General features: G+C 39.6%; 1 pseudogene across 1 annotated transcript; it reads right to left on the minus strand.

The window, feature by feature from the left end:
• Positions 1–285: 285 nt before the first annotated feature.
• On the minus strand, positions 286–7129 carry LOC148127437 (O-acyltransferase like protein-like; annotated as a pseudogene). Its single transcript, XR_015741552.1, has 6 exons — positions 6737–7129; positions 4993–5122; positions 1564–1579; positions 898–1068; positions 639–658; positions 286–535 (listed from the first exon to the last, which is right to left on the minus strand). The product of XR_015741552.1 is annotated as an O-acyltransferase like protein-like (transcript).
• Positions 7130–7546: the final 417 nt, after the last annotated feature.

A 7546-nucleotide genomic window follows, 5' to 3' on the forward strand; every position in this document is an offset into this window, starting at 1 on the left:
TTCGGACAGTGCTAGCTCTTCGGCGCTGTAATGGAGATGAACACACACACCCCAGAGCTGGAAACGACTAGCACATATGTGTGAGGGCAACCTTTACCTTTAAGTGTAATCTAATCACATCTGACACGTGGTACAAGGGGATATATAATCTTTTACTGAATATGGATCATATATTGTAATAATGTTATGCACCTGTCTTAATTTTATTTACTCTGAAATAATGCATGCTTACATATGAGTATTACAATTTTTAGACTTTATCCATATGGATAGCAGAATCCAGGGTGTTGAAACACAACATTTGGAGGCACAATCTCCCCCTCAAAAAAACCACCCCAATTTGGTTAGGTTCAGAAATTCCAGAGGAGGTCTGCATGATACCATATCTTTCCATCTTGCTTTTCTAAAGTCTTGATTCATGTTGGTGCATGGAACCCAAAGACACCTTTAACTTTTGAAGAGGAGCCTCAACCATCACCCTTAATGCCAGTCCTACCATAAATGTCATCAGGCAGTGTCCAAGGAACAAGTAGAACTAGAAGGACACGCACAAAGAAAATAACAGCTGTTTGGTACAGGAAGGCATTGCAGTTCTGAACGTTCAGCCCTTGAAAGGAAAGCTTTAATTAAATAGTTGCCTTGAGGTAAGAGGGGCAGCCTATAAATTTTATAAATAAATAAATAGTTATGGTCAGCACAAGGAAATTATAGGCAGTGCTGAATAAAAACAAGAGGATAAGAACGAGAAGAATGAAATCTATTTCCAATATGCATATTTCATTCTTGAAATGCGTGCGCACACACACACACACAAACACACACTATTAGTGTATGAGAGAGTTGAGTGCTGTTTGGAAACTGAAACAGTATTTGCTGTGTGAGCAATTCATATCATACCTCCATATCCTTCCTCACACGTGAAAATGATTCATCTTACAGCAATCACCCAAAGCGCCCTATGAACAGCCTGATAAATGGCGACTACAGGTGAATAGAAGCCATGGTAGTCTTCTAAAGTGTAGGCCAAAGCAATCACCATCGACATGGAGATCAGGGCACAATAGAAGCCTGAACCTGCAGGAAGATGAGGAGAATGTACATTTGTGCTCACTTTTGTTCTTCCCTAACACTTTGCAATACCTTCGTTTCAAAGGAAAGTTGAGCCATTCTCTGCTTACAACTGTCCTCCATTTTGGAAAGTTTCTTCTGCCTTCCATTTTGTCAGCCTCTTTGCTTCCCACTCTCTACTCTACAGATTGTTTACCTTTTATACGTCAACTCATAAAATATTTCTATGGTCTTTTTAGAGTTGCCAACAGAAAGGGAGGGAGGAGCAGTGCAGCAGCTTGCAAAACCGAAACTGCACTCCATAAATGTTTTCAAAGATAGTAATTAGGTGACCGAAATTTCTGCTGTGCAAAATACTAACTGGAGAGCATGATTGATGACTCTTGACTATGGATGTGTCCCATTGGAGAATATGAATTATGATACATGCAGGGGGTGGAGGGAAAACCAGGGTCAAGGGTGACAATGAATGATGCGTCTCAGAGTCAGCTATACCCAGGCAATGCTGGACCTTTTAACTCCCAATAAATCCTTTTGAAATTTTGGAAGTTTGGCTCGAGACTTATGATTTAAATGGGGTTAAGTGCCGGAATCCTGACATGATATAGAGTCTTCCTTTTTGTTGTCACTCCTATAAATGGTCCAGAAATTACCACTGAATTTAAAATTTTAATGTGACAAGAGGGAGACATTCTCAGATATGTGGGGAATAATCATACAAGTACAATATTAATTTATTTTTAATTTAAATTAGATATAATACATTTTGCTATCCATGTGGTCAAGATAAGAAGAGGGTCGATACTTTTGAACTTTGGCATTGGGGAAGATTCCTGAGACCACCATGGACAGCCAAGAAAACAAAGAAACGTATCATAGAATAAATGAACTCAGAATTCTCACAGAAGAGCAAAAAACGTCTTGGAAAAATTGCATGCTGTGATGTATATAGTTCAGAATGGTGCAAGCCATGGTGTTTGGGGAAGAAAATAAATACTGGTAGTCCTCGACTTATGACCACAATTGAGCCCCCAATTTATGTGGCTAAGTGAGACATTTGTTAAGTGAGTTTTGCCCCATTTTACGACTTTTCTTGGCACGTTTGTTAGGTGAATCACTGCAGTTGTTAAGTTAGTAATGAGGTGTCAACTCATAAAACATTTTGTATACAAGTTTTATAGTCGTCAACAGAAAGAAGTGGGGGGAATTCAAAGAGCAAGCAGCAGTGTAAAATCGAAAGTACACTCCATTCATATTTTCTTCAAAGACTGATTAGATAGCTGAAGCTTCTGCCACACAAAAATCTAATTGGAGAGCATGATTGATGACTCTTGGATATGGATGTGCTTTGTTGGATGATAAACCCAGAGAGGTGGTGGTGGGGGAAAGCAGGATCAAGGGTGACAGTGAATTATGTATCTCAGAGTCGGCTACACCCATGTAAATGCCAGACGTAGAATGATAACTTCGAATAAATCCTTTTTAGTTTTAGGAGTGTGGCTCAAGGCTCATGATTTAATTGGTGTAACTGCCGGAATGCTGACATGAGGTTGTTAAGTGAATCGGGCTTCCCCATTCTCAGAAAATCACAAAATGGGATCACGTAACCCCAAGACACTGCAACTGTCATAAATGTGAATCAGTTTTCAAGCACCCCAATATAAATCACGTGATCATGGTGATGCTGCAATGGTTGTAAGTGTGAATAATGGTCATGATGTACTTTTTTCAGTGCCCTTGTAACTCTGAAGTCTCTAAATGAACTGTTATAAGCCGAGGACTATCTGTAGATCATTGAACAAAATCAACCTAGAGTTCTTACTCAAGGCACAAATGACCAGGCTCAAATTATGCTAATTTGGACACCTTATGTGATACCTGGTTCTCTGGAGAAAGTTCTGATGTTGGAAAAGATGGAAGGAAAAAGAATATCGTAATAAAAACTACAGATCTTCAAATACTTCTTAGGTCTTAGTTTTTATTACCATCCTTTCTCCTGACAGCTCTGCACTCCCCATATCGATCTAGGTTACTTTTCTTTTCAAATTCCTCCCTAATTCATAATGTGCTTTCAACGCATCTTTATGAGATCAAGAATACTTCGCCCAAGGTAAAGATCCACATATCATTTTAAATGACTCCAATATCGGGAATCAAAGGTGCTCTCTTACTAGCCAAAATAAAGTCCTCCAGGCATCTTTAATTAGTAGTTCATGCCAGTAAACTTCTACACAGCTGACTCATCCTTCCTTTGTTTCGTACCGAAGTGAGATAGCCCCAAGAGAACTGCTTGGCTTGTAGAAGTACAAGGAGCATTCGAGGAAAAGAAAAATAATTGGAAATGATTCCATGAAAAGAGTCAATGCTTAGAAGGCAAGAAATGCTGTTTGACCATTGCCTGGTGGAATAATGGAAAGATGAGAAAAGACAATGGAAAGGATTAGCCTAGAATATATCTTGTAGGAAAACGTTCTGTATATTTTATTGCAGATAGCACTTGTTGTTCTTAGTTTTCCCATATTGGAAGGAGGCTACCATAGGAGATTTTCTCTTTCTCCCAGACTCCACGGTGAACCAGAAGGAAGCCATGATCTACAATATTTGTACATGGCCTTGGCAACACGATGGGGATGTGGGAACAGGAAGAAGGAAGACCGTCTCATTTTATCTCATTTCTACATTCTGGATAGAGAGGACCATTGGTTTGAAAGAGGAGTAAAAGAGGCCATTTATGTTAACATTAAGTAGCCCGCTCTCAACAGAGAGAGAGGGACAAGATACCTCCTATTTTCTGTCTACAACGCAGTCCTTCAGCAGCTCCAAGAAGATTCCACCCTCCATTTGCACTATTCAGGTGACCTGAGGGCATAAATATACCCCCAATTAGTCTCAAGAGCTCTCAGGGAGAGTGCTTATAACCAGATGACTGCAAAGCAATATGAACCTTCAACACCCGCTTTGATTCTTTCAGAACTAATCCTTCCATTACCTCAGCCATCCTGCCACAACTGATGAAGCTTTTTGGATGACAAGAGAAACATCAAGGAAAAAGCAGTCCAGTTGCCTTTGGAAAAAGCACCTGTGAGAACTTCTCATTTTGTTAATACATCTGGAGGATCCTAATTGATCCTATCAATTAGTTGTGACTGTAGATAAGCAAATACAGAATGAATCAAAATTTATCCAGAGGTGTGACACTTATTATCCCAACACTTCAAATTTCTGAGACAGAGAACTCATGACAGGCTTTCATTCAAATAATTCCTTCCTCAATAAACAGGCTGAAAACTGAAGTTTTAATTTACAGTTTGCAATTCATTCTTTTCCTCAGTAACAATAGTCGTCTGCCAGCCAGAGGTGGTATTCAGCAGTTCTGACCAGTTCTGGAGAACCGGTAGCGGAAATTTTGAGTAGTTTGGAATAACACCTCTGACTGGCCCTGCCCCCATCTATTCTCTGCCTCCCAAGTCCCAGCTGATCAGCTGGGTCCTCTTTGGTTGCCCTGTGCAGGAGAATGGAGCTGGAAAGCAGGTTAGTAGGGTGGGGAGAGAATGGGGATTTTACAGTATCTTTCCCCTGGAGTGGGGTGGGAATGGAGATTTTACAGTATCCTTTCCCTGCCACGCCCACCAAGCCACACCATGCCCACCAAGCCACGCCCACAGAACAGGTAGTAAAAAAAAATTGAATCCCACCACTGCTGCCAGCAATAGTTGTCCTATTGGGTTCTAGGGAACCCAATTTTGTTCAGGCCACTTTATTTATTTATATGTGTAATTCTCAATCCAATTTCAAACTGTCCTGCTCATTCCTCTCTAATCTGGTCCACTCTAGACTTGCATTTGATTTCAGGAATAGAGCCATGCCAGTGAAATCAGTGTAAATCCATTTTTAATTGTTTTGTTAAGCAGATCTTTTTATTACCTTGGTTCTTAGGATTGATGGTTGGTGGTGATTCAGAAACAGTCCAAGAAAGACGCCAACTAGAAACGGACCATATCGGCAGTAAGGTTTTGAGTAATACTCAAGAAAATACATCACAGTGGACATTTACCTGAAAGCAAAAAATTATTTTGGTGAAATTTGAATGGACAAAAAAGCTTGTTTATGAATCAAAGCTTGTTTGATCAATGACTGTTGAAATTGTTTGAACATAAATAACAATAAACATATTTAATTAATATTATTGATGTTAATTCACATGGCAAATTCAACAATAGTGTTGCGAATAGAAAGATTTGACACGGTATACTTTTAGAGATTTTGAATGAAATAAAATACAATAAAACCGCCTCTTTATCTGCTGTGCAACATTTTGTCTTTTAAAAAGGTAACTAAGAGAAAAGGATCTCAGCCAACTGTGAATTAACTGGAAGAAATCTTCATGCGTGCTATTTCTCCTCTAGAGATGCCAGTTTTTGTTTTAAACAAAACTGAAGGATTAGTTCAGACTGATCAGCTAACTTTCCTAGAAAACTTTCTTTCTTAGCAAGGATCAAAGGCTGTGTATAAGACCGTCCTGAATATTTTTTCCTTTCTTTTTCTTAGGAACTATCCAAGCATTTCTTGGTTCTCAGATCTTAATTTTAATCATTACTAATGACAGTGAATGTTTGGTTGTTGCTTCTTCTAAGATTAAATAAACCCTTTGGAAGAGGGTAGATAACTTAAACTAATTGCCTCATCCCTGAGTCAATTTCATCTCCCTACAAAGTTTTAGTATTCTTGCAAATAACATCCAACTGTGTTAAAGAATAATGATTTTGCAAACAGTTCCATATTCTTCGATTGGAGATGTAGGACTTTTGGGTCTCCAAATCATACTTTAGACTTTAGAGTAAGATTGGGGCACCTTAGTTGGGATGAGTTCAAGTCAACTGTCTTCCAAATTACTGCTTCAGCTTCAACCACAACAATACAAGAGCACACAACAGATACAAACTCAATGTTAACCTCTCCAAACTTGTTTGCAGAAAGTACAACTTCAGCAACAGAGCGGTCAATGCCTGAAATGCACTACCTGACTCTGTTGTTACATCCTCAAACTCCCACTCCTTTAACCTCAAACTATCCACTATTGACCTCACCCCATTCCTAAGAGGTCTGTAAGGGGCATGCATAAGTGCACCATCGTGCCTCCCATCCCTGTCCTATTGTCCCCATTTATTTGTACCTATTTCCTGTATTCTTACTCATGTTTATACTTATACCTATTATCTTGTAAGCAATTGACAAATCAAATCAAATAAATAAATAAATTCCTAATTGGGCTCTGCATTTAATCTTGGAAGTCATGAATGCCTTAGTTTAGAAGTGAGAGTTAGAGAGAGAGAGGAAACAAGAGGACTTGTGCCCTGTATTATTTTGAAATATTTCAATTTTTGCTCTAATGATATTCAGTCCTAACCAAACCTCTGACTTTTTATAATGTTAACTTTTTTCCCCAAGTTCATGAATGTCTTTTAACCCCAGCCTGTAGCAGCTCTTTCTTTATTCTCCATGTCCTTATTTCTTCCTACCAACTTTCTTCTTTTCCTCTTTCCTCTTTTCCTTCCTTTCAAAAATATTCCAGGAAAGATTCAACTCAGGTTCACAAACAGATTTTGGATTCTCCTCAGTCTGTCAGTAAGTGAGCAGCTATGAAGGAAACCATTTTAAAGCTCCTTACCTCATATCATGTGGGTTTGCTACAGGAAGCTGGTAGAAGAATGAAAGCAGAGCTGTAACTGTAAACGTAGCCAGGAAGGGAAAAATTGCTGAGATGACAAGCCAGCATTTCCTTCTGCCAAAATAGAAAGAAACAGAAGCAATACATGGAAATGTTTCATCCATGGACCTAGGGACCTAGTTTCATGCTTTTTGAATAAGTGGTTCTTAATCCAGAGAAACAGGATTATTTATTTTTTCTGCTGTGAATAGAATGAGGGTGTACACTTGTTTTGCAATGCAGAGAATATGGACCCAAATGAGGCCTGGTTAATGAAATGTTCATTTGTACCAAAGGTGGTTTTCCAAAAGGCAGCTGGATTTTCTTGATCTCCACTAAGAAAGTCCAGTTGCCTTTTGGAAAAACCACCTTTGGGACAACCATGACCTGGATAATTGAGAATCACCATAGATCAGCGATGTCAAACTCATGGCGTCACAGCAGCATCACGTGACATATGATACTTTTCCCGCCTTCGTTGAACTGGGAATGGGCATACTGGGCGTGATGGTCTGACCGTGGGGCGTTGAAGTTCTGTTCTAAGCATGCATAGAATCTCAGGACCCCATTCTACCATATGCAGAAATAGGGTGGGTTTCCTACCCACCAACGGTACCTTGGGGTTGGCTCTCCAGCGGTGTTTCTGAGCGCCATTACCAAACAGGTAACTCTCGTCTAGTAAGAAATGGGGTTTGTCCTTTTCTTCTAGTACGTGTGGGGGAACTTTGTGCGGTGTGCTAGCGCTGTGCTGCCCACGCATGCCCCGCCCTC

This window comes from Pseudonaja textilis, chromosome 2, assembly GCF_049901715.1.
Source record: "Pseudonaja textilis isolate UNSWEBS1 chromosome 2, rPseTex1.2, whole genome shotgun sequence".
Classification (NCBI taxonomy): domain Eukaryota; kingdom Metazoa; phylum Chordata; class Lepidosauria; order Squamata; family Elapidae; genus Pseudonaja; species Pseudonaja textilis.